Raw genomic sequence first — 17,594 nt, 5'->3', positions numbered from 1 at the left:
CTGGGACTCTTGATATCTTCTGAAAAAAAAAAAAAAAAAAAAAAAAAAAAATCAGTAGGCTGGATCTAACACACAGGTGTGGATCCTAAATAAATCAGTCCAATTTAGGGGAATTATTTAGAGTAATAGTGTTACAACAACAAAAACAACGTGTCCTCTTCAATATCTCAGCTGATGATTTTCAATCTTGATACGCTCTCTCAGACAATATTTGATACACCATTTGCCTGTGACTCAAAGGAAGGGTGATACACAATGTTTGAGTTTGTTAATTACTAAAAGTTGGTAAAATTACAGTTATTGGAAAACAATATAGGAAGGAGTGACAGTAAGCAGCTAATTCCATTGAGAACTGTCTCTATTTTAATTTAAGGAGGGGGAGCTCCCTCCCCCCTGTTTTTCTTTTTCTATCTCAATTTTGTTACAGGTCTGTTCGTTCTGGAGTATGGACACGTCTGACATGAGACGCAGAACGGTGCCGATTTGGGGTTGGAAGAATAAAACTGAGCATTTACAGCCGATATGTGTGTCGTGGGGCACCCATCACATCTGGGACAGTTGCTTACGCTGGACACTGGGCCAAGGACTGTTTCACATCACTAAATCCTGGCAAGAAGTCCCAATACCACCTCACCTTCAAGAAGGTCAGTGCCCCAGCAAGGGGATAACGCTCCCATGAACAATGTTTCCTCACCTTGGAACAATGGCCAACGCCTATGAACAGCACAGATCCTAAGCTGTCAAGGGAAAATGACTGTCTGCATACACTGGAGTTGAATGTCTCATCCAGTTTCTGAGTCGTGGACCAGAACTTTGTCACTGAGGTGCATCGACAGCGAATCACTGCAACACGTGGGGGACGAAATGTGGAGTTCCATACATGGAAGCTGTGAGTGCGACGTCTAAACTCCAATCTCTTTTCTGCCTGATCTGCTGTACATGTCAGTCCAGTCCATCTCAAGGACCACAGACTGATAACAGACTTTTTGTTAAGGTAATTCAGACTTCTATTTCTACCACTATACTTCTGACCAAATTTAATGGAAAGTGATTTCTAATATTTTTTCTGTGTCTCCAACTTTTTGTTGAGCTTCTAGGCAAATGGATTGGTGCAGGTAATAACTTCTTAAGGCAGCCGATTGGGCAGATACGAACAATACAGGTTTGCGGTTTTGAAAAATATACTACTGTCTCTTAAAATTTTTTATTATATAACTGATATGTTCCTTTTAAACATGAGTTTTAATTCTATTATGTCCAGGACCATATTCCTCATAATTGACAGCAGAAGGTGTATTTTACCATCACAATTATTAGCAGAAAATCCACTGGGGTGGGGATATTTTTCACATTTAGGGTTCTGTGATGCTGCAAGCTCACAGCTGCATGCCATAAATTTACAGACTGGAAGTTCTTATCAGCTTCTATGACGCAGGGGGCCTCTCACTAGCAGGCAAAGGGGTGATTTGGGTGAGACGTCTTGTTTCCTATTCATTGCAGAGATACACTTTTTAGGTTAAACGGATCTGTTAGGTTATTTCTTAAATAGCTCTCAAGTATTGAGATTTTTCTATTGTACAATATAACTGTGGCATGCGAAAACTTATCAGATTTTCACCCGACTTTGCCGTTACCAGGTGTTTTATTCAGGTAAAACCCAATATTTTATCAGTATGTAAGTACCTTGGAACACTCAGCATTCTCATACCATCAACTTGCTGTGAGCATATTAGTTTACAATTATTATTTCAATGGGTACACTGATCTTATACAACTTTTGATGGACTTCTTGTAGATCTGTGGGATTATGAAATTGCATTAAGTTTTGATCTGAATCCAGGATATAGGGCAGTGTTTTTCATGCTTCAAGTCAGATAATTATTTGCAGTTAATTGATTCCCTGTGGTGACTAATACTATTCTTTGTTAATGTTTTGTAACAAAATTAATTTTGTTCCAAGCAGAGGGATATGACATAAACATTTATATGATAACACTATATTGTAAAGCTATACAGACCTTAAACTTTATATCAACCCTTGGCACAAGTAAACAGAAAAACTACATAAACCTCAAAAAACTGGATAAAACAGAGATAAACAGAGGGTAACTTATTGCATATTTAGTTTACTTTAAAATCATTGGTGTGTCAGGTAGGATTCAAAGCCATGTATATCTGTTGCAGTAAACTGGATCAGGATTTGTAACAACTGGATAAAACAAAATGAGGGTTTGCTTTTCCTCTCAGATTAAAAATAGGAACTTTTTTACAGCATACACATCTGAGTATGGAGGAAATGGTACAGAAGTGAGGTGTAGTGACTGCTGAAAGGTTTTGTGTGGAGTGACTGCTGAATGGTAATCTTTAATCTTTAATCCAGAGAACATTCTGACATTCTTACAGGAAAATGTACTTTGATTTCAAATTAAATTAACTAATTTTGGATTCCACAGACATGGCGATTCCCACCGGAGGTATAACGTTTTTGTGCAGGCATTCTTTTGCAGGACAATCAGAGGCCCAGCGTCAGGAAAAAGGAATTGCAATAAAATGTCTCATTAACTATTACATTTCTAAAATAGGATGGAGATGGAACAATGGAAGATGTGAAGTGTGTTTCTTGTGGGAGTGTTCAGTTAATTTCATTACAGGATATGATTCCATATGACTGAAAGGAGCTTTTCGGGACCGAAGTCAACCTCCGGAATTACAGGAGTGCGCGCTGAGGTCATCACAGATAGATGTGGTGGGCCAGAGGTCAGGGGCCCATCTGATTCCAGAGCCGTGTGTACCAGCCAAATAGAGGATCCAAGGGGAACAACACCGGACCAGCTTTCGGGTCAGACTGGCTGACTGGAAGGGTTTTCAACTGCCACCCACCCGTGCCATCCGGCAACGGGGCAGCTCGAGGCGCCGATAGCCACCCACGGAGGGGCAGCTGAAATTTTATTTTGTTTTCGTTTTTTTATTTTTAATAAAGATTAACATACAGTTGTGTGGAGACCGCGGTTGGAACACTGACTCTTTAAACCATCTTCCTTAAAGGCGAGAAGAAGACATCTCTGAGACGCAAGACATCATGACCACAATTGAATGCATTGTGTAAAAAAAAAGAAAAAGAAAAAAGAAGTTTGTAATCACTGCATATGTCTTATAAGTTCCATATTCATAAGGTGTTCAATATTAGTATCGTTAGTCTCTTGGTTCTGCATTGCATGATAATCTTTTTATTCTGTGGTTTGATCAGTAGAGCTTTCATGGGTTATCTTTATTTCTAAGAAGACATTTTGTTAATCTAGGTTAGGACTCTTAAAGTCATATTTAGATCATATAATAGTTTCTGGTAGTTGCACATTTATCTTAGCTTTGCACCTCTCGGATAAAGGTGCTTACTTTTCTTAATTCTAGTAGGGTAGAGATTCAGATAGGTTTAGTAGCTTTTTAGCTTATACTTGGGTTATTTTACATTTAAGGGGAACATTTGAACTTCATTTGATTTCATAAGTCGCCAACAGAGGGGACAGTGGGTTACAATATTACATCTTATCATTTACATTTTGTTTAAGGGTTTCAAGACATAGACTTAGTTTAGCCTAGTTATTGGTTTGATCTTTGAGGGATCAAAACAGAGGGGTTGTTGAGAATTAAAAATATATCTTAGTTGGGGTTACTGAGGAAAGCAGAGTGGGGTTTGTCGCTTCCTGCTTCAGCGTAAGATAAACATGGAGTTTTATTGTCCTGAGGGGGTGGTCAGCAGGAGAGGGGGTCAGTCATCCTCCCACTGAGCCATGCAGGAGGAGTTTAAAGTTGATAAAAGGAATGTCTTGGTAAAACTTACTTCAGACAGACAGACAGATTTATCCACCGCGGTGAGAACAACATCTTGTAAATGGTATGTACTCTGTCTCCATATTTAATTTCTATGAATTAAATATGTATTTAAATCGTTCTACCTCTGATCAATGATTCCTTATTTTATTGTCAAATCTTAAACCGGGGTAAAAATGGGCCTTTAGTAGCAAAGCAGGATTAGGCCAATAATAATACATAAATCACACTGGCTCCACATAAATCCAATTTTCCAAATTATTAGGCTTTTTCGCGCTTCACTTCCAGATTTTATCCCATCTCCCCTTGAGTTCAACCACCAAAGTCAGTCTGTGTTCCAACACAGGCAGCTTTTCGGCTTCGCTCCATTCACCTGCCAGGTTTGTCCGTTCCCAGCATAGTGAGCATGTCATGCAGCCGGCAGCCTGATCAAGGCCAAATGGCTCCGACATCCGCTGTATTTGCCGATACTTCAAAAATCCACAAAAACCAATAAGTAGAGATCCCAGTATCCTTAATCCAATGTGAAAATTTCAAACGTCCAGGAATGACGAGGTCGAAAGACACACCGTTTTCCTCCAGGAATTTAGGGTGTATCTCACAAAATAAGTCAAATCAGGACCGGACGGGTCCCCCTTCCGTTGCCTACCCGTCGAAAAAAATGTATCAATAGTATTGAGAGACCAGCTTACCAGGTCCATGTTTTTCAGAGTTCGGTTGATATGAAGAAAGTGCTCAGAAAGACAAGACATAGCAGCAGAAGCAGGAGAGGGGGAGGGGAGGGGGTAAAAGCTGCAGAGAGAGAAAAGACACGACCGACCTCGGAGAGAGACAGAGAGATGACCTTTTTCTGTCACAGTCCGATGAGAGAGATTTAGAAGAAATACCTGAAACATGCTGGTGAAGATTCTCAGTCACCCAGGTCATGGTCATTCCAAAAAACCTGTGATGAATTTGGATGGACCCAAGAAATACCCGAAAACAAGTAAGTAAAAAACTTAAACAGTCTTTATTTAGATGATGGTGGCGCGGACCCCTGGTGCGGCTCGCACTCTGCGACTGGCAACTCCTGAAGGCAAAGTGGTAGGTTAGTGACCAGCAGGAACAGACAGAAAGGTGAGAGAGAAGCAGGGTCACTAACCTGGCCGCACTGTGGGCAGAACTTTGACTCCAGATGTCGATGGGGTCCGAGAAGGGGTTATCCAGGGCTCTTAATCCAGGTCCAGTCCGGGTCTTTGTCAAGGGGGAAATCCGTTTGATCCAGGCAGCAGTTTCCAAGGGAGAATCCAACAGAGTATCCAAATCCAGGTCCGGGTCCAAAATCCAAAAAGCACAGACAGTAAGGGGGTCAGAAACACGGAAAGGCAGTCCAGATCTCTGAGGCTGACAGGCAGAACTCAGGCAGGCAGACAAATCCAAAAAGGGGCAGACTGGTTTCAAAAAACAGAGGCAAAAACAGGTCGAGAGGCAGACATGCAGACAGGAATTCAAAAACAAGGCTGGAAGCGCTCACCGTTTGGCTAGAGACGTTCTGGCACTGGAGACTGCGAGGAGCAGAGCTTATAAGCGGGTAGGGCGAAGAAAAACACAGGTGCGCTGATTGCAATCAGCAGCTCCAGTGCCAGAAACGTTACAAAACCAAAACAAAAAAAAACTACTGGATTTTTTCCCGAAGTTTGAAGATGTTTTGTTTCCTATCCAGAAAGCTTTCTCAATTCAAAATGTCTGGAGTAGTGTGGAGTAGCAAGCTTTATGGTACTGCCCAATAAAGGCCTTGTAATGGCTTAGATAACATGCAAATTGAACCGAAACAGGTCCACCACCTTAGTAATGGGGAGTCGTTAAGGTCGTTTGTGGCCTTGCAAATTGGACCGAAACTGGTACATGTCTCTGAAATAATAATAAATAATAATAATACATTTTATTTAAAAGGCGCCTTTCTAGACACTCAAGGTCACCGTACAGAAGGGTAAAAAACAGAATGTCAGAAACAAAATCAAAACAAAAAACATTTAAAAAATAAATGAGGAGTTTTTGGGGTCGTTACTGGCTTTGTTTACAGAAGTGATGTTTTGATCACCTGTATGGGGGTGAGAATTGAGGTGATGATTGGCCGGAATCAACCGTATTGTAAGTTTTTGAGAATTGGAAACTGTCATAATTTGTCTTTGTGAACCCAGACAAAGTACACACACACAGAGCTTGTTCTTTTGAAGTTTATTGAAAGTAATGAGTTGTAAATGATGAAGACCAGAGTTTTTTATCAGACTGGAGATGATGGATGCAGGAGCAGCCTGACTGGAAGAGACTGGAGAACACCGAGCAGGATCTGGTGACGAGTTCTTGGAGGGGCTAGGACAACTTTCGAACTAGAGGTGCAGTGAGAGCGTTCTTTGAGATGCAGGGCTGCTGTAGAACCAGAGATGCATTAAGCGAGAATTCTTGGAGATGCAGTGCTGCTTACTTGGAGCACAGAGGAAGCAGAAGAACCAGCAGCAAAGCGGAGAGCTTACTTGGAGCACAGGGGTAGCAGGAGATTCAGCAGCTAACAGAGAGCTTACTTGGAGCACAGGGGTAGCAGTAACAAAGCCAAGAGCTTACTTGGCTGTGTCAAAATACCTTTAAAATCGGTGGTGTGGTGAGCTCAACCATATTCTCTATCATTCACAAATTAAGAATTAATTTGGACATTAAATATATTAAGTTAAGAAAGCAATATAGAGAGCTCTGTAATTGTATGTTTTAACTGTTTGTGGTTTCAGTATTGAATTATATTATTGACTGATTGTTTTTCTCTTTCTAAAAGGATCAAGTACTTATGTATTAAATAAGTGAAGCAATAAGTGTCTGTTATGGGAGTTTTGGGTGGAATATTAAACAATAGTAACTGAGTTCCCATCTTTACTAAATGACGAGACGGTGGTATGACGTTCCAGCACTTTTATTGAGAAACAGAGCAGAGATTCACATAGATGGAAAGTAATCGCACCCCACGGTTCCGCTGCAGTCTCTGTCTGCCCTGTCTCTGTCTGCCTCGCTTTCGGGCTTCCCCTAATACTGCACCGTGGCCTTCCCATGAGACAAAACAAAGACAGTCTATCGTAAACAATCAGTATCCCTCAGCAGCTGCAGCATTTGGCCTTGCAATCAGAAAACAGTGGATCTTATACACAGACATCAGGTCTCCAGGCCTCCTCTGTCCGAGTGGTGTGAGGCCATAGTGACTTAAGAATAATAATTCTTATAACATTCCTCTCTTTTTTTTTTTTTTTTGATGATGCCGTCGTCAGCATCAAGACAAAACAAGATGACCCATCACTTGAAAATGTGAACAAAGCACAGAGGAACCATTTCTGTAAACTCGTAAAGTGGGACCCAAAGGGTTCCCGTGTTGGAACCGGGTAGTGCTGGAACTTTTAATACAGATCAACATGAATGCTTCATAGAGCTTTACCACACAAGATCAAAGATTTAGCTTTTGTCCACAATTTAGGATTCATCTAATTAGGTAAGGCCTGTTTTAGGTACTTATGCGCACATTATTTTAAAATTACATTAGACTATGGTAGGCTAAACCTGTTCAGTAACCAAGGTCGAATCCGTCTACTCTTCACCCACCCTGAATACCCTCCTACTCCTTTCTCCACTCACCCCTACGATGGACAATAATCCACCACTCCAAACTTACAACACCAGGAGCAAAGGCAGGAGAGGTTCAGTGCGGGCAGGGGAAAAACAGAAAAAGCTACCCCTAGGGGGTAGTAAAAACTGCAAGGCCCCCTCCCAGGGAGATCTGCTCTCGGCCAATCTGAGCCTGAAAACCCTGTATTGAATCTAAGTGTTATCATTACCAGCTAATATTAAAGGATCTTTAGAGCCAATCCGATCCTGGTTCTTCCTATATCAAATCAAAAGGTGCATAAACCATAGATCTTTGTGTGTCTGAAGCAAACAGTTTCCATTTTTTTACTATAAAACCATATTGATCAACATGATGTAACATTAAAGTGTAGATCTCATAACACAAAAAAATCAAACATGTGAGTCAGTGGAACAGAGCAGTTAAACAAACAGCAACAGAATATGAGAAGAGTTCTAAACGTCAAGAACGCAAAGTTAAGGAAGCCTTCAGGCCATTCAGGCACAAGGCAGAAAATAATCTAATCGCGCTTAGGGTCTCTTCAGGCAACTCCTCCCGTTGAAGAATAAGGAATCAGAGTTCTCTGGCTTCTTCATCCCCAGTCCTCTTCTGGTTCCTCCACGCAGGCTGGACGATTGAGCTGGATGGTAATAAGTGTTCAGTTCTGGATGGGCACTGAGCATTTTATTTTGCATTTCTCTCTAATAACACACTTTGTGAAGATGGTCTGCAGACACGAGTTCTTGTTCCCACTAGAGAACAGAAACAAGGTGTAATTAGTGTTCTTATCAAAACCCCTTTCATGTGTCATTTATTAAAACATTCTTCAAGCACTTTCACATTCAAGATATTTCTGTGCACAATTATTTAGCTTTCAGAATTCTGCAATTTAATTATTAATTAAAATAGTAATCTTTAAGTTCAAATGTATCTGCAGTAAATTCATAATAATTCTTAACAGAATGCTTTCAATGTGTATCTTAACTGTTGTTGTCTGACAGTTGAAGTTATCTGCAACATAATTTCATCAACACATTCGTTTCATGTCATTTCCCAATTATTTTAAAAAACCCAACTGAGAAAAAGAAAGCCTTTCCATGTGAAAGCCTTTTCCCTCTCTCCCTCTTTTTTTTTTAAGTGAGGTGCTGTTCTGCACAGAAAAGACAAAATATTTATACCATGCTGTTACTGTTCAAGGATGCCAAGGTTCTACAACACAAAACAAAGCAGAGAGCAGGAGAGAACAGAAGTTTTTTGAAAATGTTCTAACATTGTTGAACAACCAAAACTACTTAAGCAAATCAGAATTAGTACCCAAATTAATTCTAAAATAAAGTAAACCTTACATTGTGTACATTGTGATTATTTATTTATTTATCTTCTTGAACTGAGGATTGAGGACTTTAATTAAGAAGTTCTTGGATGAACACGTCTCTGCGTTCCTATTTGTCTAGGCCTCTGCAATCTGATCTATGGTCTATGTATTCTTAGTGCCTGGTCAGGAAGGGTTAAGGTTCTCTGAAGCTTTCTGTTTTCAGCAACCCTGAAAACCCAGAGCCCTTTACAGTCAGTGTTAGGTGTCAGGTAACCTGTGGGACCACCTCGTCGTCTCTCTGGTTCCACCAGCTGTGTCAAGTCCACAGCAGCTCGTCCTGGGTGCCATGCCCCAGGGGTCTCCACAGCCCCCTGTGTGGAACGTCTCTCATTGTAAGGATCTCACCTTATGTCCCATTCAAGATGTTCTTTGCACAACAGGAGTTCCAATGTGGGATGTATTTGCTGCTTTGATGTTCCTCAGAGAAAACCTTCATTCATTGATACATCTTCAAGCTGTTACCCTTTCATCATCACAGCCCCCCAACCATCCTGACCAGATCCAAAATGTCCCCATAATTTAATCTAATTAAATTAATCTTACTTATTTTTTGTATGTAAGACAATAACTATTAAATTATCCCGATCTAAAAGCCCTCAGGTTAACAATTAGCTAAAACCCCGTGTTATGTGTTTTTCTCTTAGGATGTTTAACTGGTTAAAAAGACTATTGAGATATTTGTGTTCTAGTTGAAAGATATTAAATCTCCATAAATATTGTACCCATTTTACACTGATGCTTTAATCCTAAATTTACCCATGTTAGTTAGTAGGATGTGTCATTATGCTAATTTTATTGCAACATTACCCATTTTAGCCAGTAACCTTTTCTTTGTGTTTTATTGATGCCTGCCAGAGTAGCAGAAATCAGCTTACTCTAAGATGTTCATTAAATGAAATGCTATTTAAAAGTTCAGATTACTCTACGTATATAGTGAAAACGGATTAATTAATTTATTTTTTAAACTGTTGATATAATACCCACTTAATTTATTAAGTTGCTCCATGATTCCATCAAGGTGCTTCTTTAAAAGTTTTCACCTTTACATAATCTTTATGTGTTTCGTAATGTGTGTTTTGTTTTAATTGTGTACAACAAAATCTGAAGTGAAATGCATGAAGTCGTGTCTGCAGAACTCATCTGTGTTTGTTGTCGAAGGTTGTCCGATGCCTCAGTCATAGTCCTTCAATGTCCTTTTCCAGTCCAATGTCTAAATTCAGCAGCCCAACATTCTCCTTCTCATCAAGAGTCCATCCTCCAGTCCTCACGCCTGCAAACAGAATGAATTCTGCCAGCATTTTTTGCCAAAGAAAACGCTCCATAGGTTGAAAAGAAATTACAGCAAAGCAGTCACAAACATTTTAACTACAGTGTTCCCTCTAACATGACAAACATAAAAGAAACAAAAGGATAGAAAAAAAAAAAAATCAAACTTTGTCTCTGACAAAATAAAACTCAAAACTGGATCAGGCTGAAGTCAATGACATCACCTTTAGTCCTTGTCCCAAGGATCAGCCCCCCATGGCACTGCGGCACTGTTTCTGCATTCTCTCGCATCTGAGAATGTCTAAAATGAGACTAAATCTCTTTGTTAGCACATTCCTATCATATTGACCAGGTTTCTTTGCAAAGAAAAAGAAGGAGAAAGATAGAGCTGTTAATAGCAGAAAGCAACAAACATCTTTAAGACACCACCTTTCCTGCTGGAAGATCTGGCATAACTTGGTTAAAACTAAGTATAATTTAGTGGCCAAATCTGATTATAACTCCTTACCGCACTGCTAGCACTGTCTTCTCAGAGTCTTCTGTTGGCAGAAAGGTGGCGTCTCCTTTAATCTGAAAGCAATAACTCAGAGAAAAACAAGAGTGTTAATAGCATGCAGTTAAAACCCTGGTCCCCTTAGTGTCCCTTTAACGTGATGTTTTTTTACCTTTTTTTTCTGATCCTGGGAAGGTTTCTATTCTTCCCCTTTCCTTTGAAACTTTGTTCAAAACACCTCCAAAAGAAAGAAAGAAAAAAAAAACGAAAGAAATGAACCAAAAAAACTAAAACAAAATTGTTTTCCAATGAGCACAATTATGTCTTTTCCAATATGACATAGGCTTTTGACTTATTACAAACCTTTTTGATATCCTTCTGGTCCTTTGACCATGTGTATTTGCTGTTAGTAATAATTTTATTCATATATACCTTTTCAATCTAAATTGGTCAAGTGTGAAACTTTAAAACAATGATTTTTCCCTTTTAGTTTTTGAGCTTTTAGTGTTTCTCTATAAATGATAAGAGTTTTCCCCATAATTCAGCACATTGAGAAGGCTACCCAAAACAACCCAAGATTAGAATTAGAATTTAACCCTTAAGAAGCTGGCTTTATTTAATTTTTTCCCTCTGACATAGTTTTCGTGCCCCAGGCCAGAACACACAGACCCAGCCTCGCCATAAACATTCAGATGTTTAAATCATGGTCAGATTTGTTTATCATATCTATTGTCCTTCTCAGGTTATGCTGTCCGTCTGAGGTTCACCTCAGTTCAGCATAACTAATAACATCAGATGATTTTGTAACTGATGACGCGTGTAACGTGGCCTTCTGATATTTTGACGATTCTCAAAATTTCTCATTAGTTGCATTCAAATCCCAAATAAAAAGAAATAAAATAAATTAATTGAGAACCCTTAGAAAAACAACCATATTTAGTTCCATACAGTTTGTTCAAAGCACAGTTTTCCCTCATCTATTTAAATCAAAAATCTTGTATATCTAAACTTCTTTCAACTGGACTGGTTTGTGATGAATCATTATTATTATAATCAATGAGATCTCAGTAATTTTAAATTACTTTAGGACTAAAAAACAAGTGATAGGATCTCAGCCTAAATTTGTAAAACAGTAAACTTAACAAGCTTATGTAAAGCTTATTTCCAATTTCTAACAAAGCTGAAATATTTCCGTTCAAGCCATGTTAATCTCTCCGTGTATCAATTTAATTTGGTCCTGATATTTAATGTTAAAAAAACAGTGTTGTATAAAGTACTGAAATCTCGGAGTCAAGTAAAAGTATAGGTACCTCTCCAAAATATGACTTTGGTAAAAGTCAAGTCACTGTCTGAAATGTTACTTGGGTAAAAGTCTTAAAGTATCTGAAATGTCTTGTACTTAAGTATGAAAATTACTGTAAAAATAGATGTACTCAAGTAATGTAATGAAAAGTATAAGTAAAAAGTAAAACAAAGCATATGCAGTTTGAATGACATTTTTTAGATGTTGGTAAACTTTGAAAGTCAAATTCACTTGAAATAATATAAACAGCCAAGTGCAGGAGAAATTTAGACCAAGTTTAGACAGAAAATACAACCTTTTTGTAAGCTTTAAATTTTCCTTCTTCAAGTAAGGTCAGTGCTATACACTTTAAAATTGTACACAACCAAGTGCAGGCAATAGGGGTGTATACTAAGAACATGGTTAAGTAATAAAGTGATTACCACTTCCTGTTAACCTACAGGAAGTGGTAAACTTGCTAATAGATACACCTGCGGTTGCAGGTATCATTTAGTTAAGAAAATTAGGACTCTCTGCTATTAGATGCTTTACCTATACTACAAGGTTAATTTAACCTGCTTTACCACTGAACCAGCTTCTTATCCTGTTGGGGGTGATGAACAAGCCCAGGCAAGTCCCGACTTTGTCGCAGTCAATCAGTAGGTGGGGTCAAAACACTTGCGTGCGTGAGTCTCTCTCTCTCTCTCTTTCTGTAACGAGTAACTAAACCAAATATTGAAAATGTATTGGAGTAAAAGTATGCAATTAAGTTCAGAAATATAGTGAAGTAAAAGTAAAAGTTATCAAAAAATGTTATACTCAAGAAAAGTATAAAGTACTCCAAAATATACTTAAGTACAGTAGTGAAGTATTTTTACTTCATTACTATACAACACTGTAAAAAACAAACTTTGTTATTTAAATCTCTCTTTTACTTTACCTCTATTGTTAACATAGTCCATGCTTAAAATGTCATTTGAATTACGGAGCTGCAGTTCTCCCAAAACAAATGAACATTCTGAAACCATGAACATTACTTTTACCCCGAATTAATTCACACAGACGAACGTTTAGTTACATAGATACATACACACGTACAGTTACATACAAACGATGACATTCAGACAGACAAACACGTGCAGGCCTGCTTTTTCACCATCTTAAATAGTTCTATGTTTTTCATAATTTTAAACGTCAACGCCGAAAGATGTTTTCAACGCGTTAAGTTCCCGCTTAGTTTAAAAGGTGGAGAGCGTGCGCTGGTTACGACCCCCCGATGCTTCGTCCACACGCGGTTTTACGCTTCAGTCCCGCAAGGATACAACTCTGTGTCTCGCAGACACTTGGACGCTTACCCATTTTTGAAAGTTATACGTCGCTATTAGCAGTTTAGACCAATTTTATCCACAACGGAAGTGCCTAATCGGTCCCCACGTAAACGCTTCCCCGGTGCAACGCCTTTTTAGTTTCGTTTCCGTTTCCTTGTTTTTATCGCTTTTCTTTTTTCTCTTAATTTTATTTTTATTATTTAGTAGCAGTACTGCAATAAAATAAAATAATAGTAATAATAATAATCCCTATGTGAGAAATCTGCATGTTTAATCAAATCATTTCAAATCATTTATGCATGTCATGCGTCTGGGCCCCTACGTTTTTCAGCATGAAATCGAACGTCTCACCCTGGGGCTAGGCTTGACCCTGAGAAACTCTGCCTTTTACCCATTACACGGACTCTTCTGCATCCAGACTTTTTTTTTGTTTGTTTTTATTTATTTTATCCTTTTTTTGTGTTTTTATTGTTATTTTCTACTCGTCTTTAGCACGATCGACCAACTAAAATGAAAGGCCTCACATCTGATGGTCGGCTTTTTGGTATAATGGTCGGGGTCCCCACTTATCAAAGCTGCAAACGTCTTCGCAACAGTCAAGGACTTAAGCATCCCTGCCGCTTTCATCCACAACAGAAGTGGACAGCCTCTTGCACAAACCCAAGACAAGAGGACTTTAATGGACCAGCTGCAAACTGCTCAGCCGGTCACCTGTTCTCCAGGTGAAAATCACTCTGCCTCTCCTCCCCCCTTGTGGGAAAGTCCGTATTTCAGCTGAAAACGTATTCTAATTAAATTTTGAATTTTAGTTTAATGTTTAAACCTTAGTCACCGTTCGGTATTGCGAACCCTGTTTTATTTGCCTTAAGGATTAAATATAATTCATTATTTCTACCGGCTTTTACTTTTACTACCTTTTAGGTTTACAGTTTTAAATTTTACAATTTCTTGAGGTATACTTTAAAATGGGGTTTAAAATTTAAAAGCTTGCAAGCATTTTTGACCAATTGCGTTTGTTTTTAAAAGAGCTGGAAAATAATCCCCTTACCGTCTCATGAAAGAAAGGTTCGGATCTTCGCGCCGACGCCCAGAGACGCTCCGAGACCAGGAGCTCCTCCACATCCCTTGAAAATCCATTCGGGGTACCAGAGGCCGGATAACCTCTCCGGGCCGGCCAAAGCAGCTCCTGTCCTCGGACTCCCTCGCTCGTCGGTCGGAGATCTTGTTCGTTTACGCCAAATTGTTATGGGAGTTTTGGGTGGAATATTAAACAATAGTAACTGAGTTCCCATCTTTACTAAATGACGAGACGGTGGTATGACGTTCCAGCACTTTTATTGAGAAACAGAGCAGAGATTCACATAGATGGAAAGTAATCGCACCCCACGGTTCCGCTGCAGTCTCTGTCTGCCCTGTCTCTGTCTGCCTCGCTTTCGGGCTTCCCCTAATACTGCACCGTGGCCTTCCCATGAGACAAAACAAAGACAGTCTATCGTAAACAATCAGTATCCCTCAGCAGCTGCAGCATTTGGCCTTGCAATCAGAAAACAGTGGATCTTATACACAGACATCAGGTCTCCAGGCCTCCTCTGTCCGAGTGGTGTGAGGCCATAGTGACTTAAGAATAATAATTCTTATAACAGTGTCTTAGTGCAGACAGGATGAGTAGAAAATAGAATAATCATATTCAGTGAGAAGGATGTTGTCCATCTATAGCAGAAGAGGAACAAGACCTCTGATTCAACCCGCACTGGTAAGTGGGGTGAAAGGGTTGAAGGGCCCTTGCAATGGTCGGAAAAAGGGAACTGGACCCTGAGCTCAACCGACAAATAAGGAACTTGCTGCCTGGGGTCACGGTCAAACGGAGATGAGAGAGGTGATGCTCTTCGATGCAGAGGGAGGGTGTGAAGCGCTGCAACCTCCCAGCGGTTCCTTCACCAGATAAAGGAAAGGTAATTTGTGTATTTGTTGCTCAGTTTTCATCTCAGAAGACACGCAGCGCGGAGCAGAAGAAAAGAAGACCCAAGACGGAAGGACGATCGTTGAGCCAAAGGAAGAACACGGTGCCCCTGTCTCTGAGAACCGCCGAGACTGAGTCAGATTATCTATTTTTCGTGTTTTTCCACAATTCGGGGCCAACGATCTGCAAATCCTGTCAAGAAGAACTGCTGTGGTTTGACCTGGTCGATGAGCTGAACCTAGATGCCCCGAAGATGCGAGTTGCACCTGCGAGATGTCAGTTCTGCAGTTAGACCATCCTCTCGAGCCAAGGAGAAGCACCTCAGGCACGGACATCAAGACAGAGACTCAAGGCATGAGTCTTTGTGAGTGGGGCATCAACGGGACATCGGGTTTGCCATCAGGAGAAGGCACGTTGTTCGGCTGAACAACTCCTCATCCAGCAATCAAAGCCACTATAAGTTTCCATCTTAGGTTCGGGTCAGTTTGCTCCTCTAAATTTAAAATCCTCTCCTGAACGTATTAGTAAGCAGCCTTAGATAAGAGATAGGACATTGATTAAATATTAATTTGTAATCTGTTAAATTGCTTAATGCTGTTTCTAATCCCCTGCTAAAGCATACTAATTAAAGAAGCATATAAAATTTTGTTCGAAGTTGTGGACATTCAATTTTTGAGTCAACATTTTTCCGAGTTCTTCTATGATTGTAAAATAGTCATGGTGCATGGTTCTAGAAATATTTTGGAGGTCTTAAAAGGTTGCCTATTGCCCAAACTTTAAAACAACACCCTTAGGGACTTTTGAGTCTTAAAAAAATACTGATCGTGTAACAAGTGCTGATTTATAGGAGTAGGAGCCACCGTTAACTAGGGCGGTGGATGGGTTACAGGTGGCTTCGGGCTACTAGGTTGTCTGACCTGTCCACGGCAGAAGGGTGTGGCCCTAGGATGAAGGTGGTTAGCCGGTCAGTCGTGTCCTACTCATCTAGCTGAAAAGGTCTCACAGGAATTATACAGGGTAATACCCTGTTTAGGGTAATACTATTACCCTAAACAGGGTAATAATCGTTAGATTCAGAGGTCTTTAGAACCCCAGCTAGTTTGAGCTTTAACCTAAAATAGGAAGAATGTGGGGAGCAGGGTTTTAGCCGTAATCTTGACAGCTGACAGACGTGAAATGAGTTGAGACTGATGAGAACTGGACTTGACAGGCTTGGTGTTTGTAATGACTGAAGACGAGCCAGCGGGGAAGAGAAGACTGAGAGAGGTTTGTGTAGAGAGGCTGGCAGGTGGAGTGAGTACTGACTGATTAGTGCCTAACAGGTGTGACTGATTGCTGAGGGAGTGGAGGCTGAGCTGCGTGAAAAGAGGATGTGCTGAAAAAACAGCAGGGGAAGACGGCCAGGCCAAAACTGAACCATGATAGAACCTAAGGCCTCCTCCTCTGTTTAAGGTTGGTTTTTCTCTCTTAACGTAGATGGCTTCTTTCTGTCATGATGCAGCCTGAAGGCTGCATTCTGAACACTTCCTCGTCCCTTCCTCAGTGCAGCCCTGATTGGGAACACCTGACAGGACTGCAATCAGCCACGGACTCGCTCCACCTGCTCTCACCACTATAAGACTCACCTTCAGTTTGTCCTCGTTACCGGTTCGTTGCAGTCTCCTGAACACCATGCCTGTCTGGTCCATGCTCGTCTCCTGGTTCTGTTCCACGCTCGTCTCCTGGTTCTGTTCCTGTCTGCTCCGGTCTGTTCTCGTCTGCCAGTTTCCTGCACCCCTGCAACCTCCGTCTGGTAACTGACTCTGGCTTCACCATCCACTACCTGCTGTTCAATAAACTCTGGAAACCAGCTCTGTGTGTGTGTGTGTGCTGTGTCTAGGTTCATCCAAGAAAAATCATGACACTTTCACACCCCTTTCGAACCACCTGTCTTTTTTGTCCATAAAAAGATAATACCAAATTTAATCTGTCAATATCTGTTGTATTCCCTTATTATCCAAAATTGAGTTATATATAAAAAATATGGAAATTGTATAATCTGCCTTATGATATGGTTCACAAAATCCTAATACTAAAATATTTGTATTTTATAAGATTAATTGAACAGTGCTGCACAGTGGCGCAGTGGGTAGCGCTGGTGCCTTGCAGCAAGAAGGTTCTGGGTTCAAATCCAACCCTGGGCCTTTCTGCATGGAGTTTGCATGTTCTTCCTGTGCATGCATGGGTTCTCTCCAGGTACTCCAGCTTCCTCCCACAGTCCAAAAACATGACTGTTAGGTTAATTGGCTTCTCAAAATTGTCCTTAGGTGTGAGTGTGTGCGTGAATAGTTGTTTGTACTGATTGTTTATGTGTTGCCCTGCGACAGACTGGCGACCTGTCCAGGGTGTACCCCGCCTCTCGCCCAGTGAATCCTGGAGATAG

This window comes from Fundulus heteroclitus, chromosome 7 (genome assembly GCF_011125445.2).
Source record: "Fundulus heteroclitus isolate FHET01 chromosome 7, MU-UCD_Fhet_4.1, whole genome shotgun sequence".
NCBI classification, from domain to species: domain Eukaryota; kingdom Metazoa; phylum Chordata; class Actinopteri; order Cyprinodontiformes; family Fundulidae; genus Fundulus; species Fundulus heteroclitus.
Note: the sequence above shows the minus strand (reverse complement) of the source record.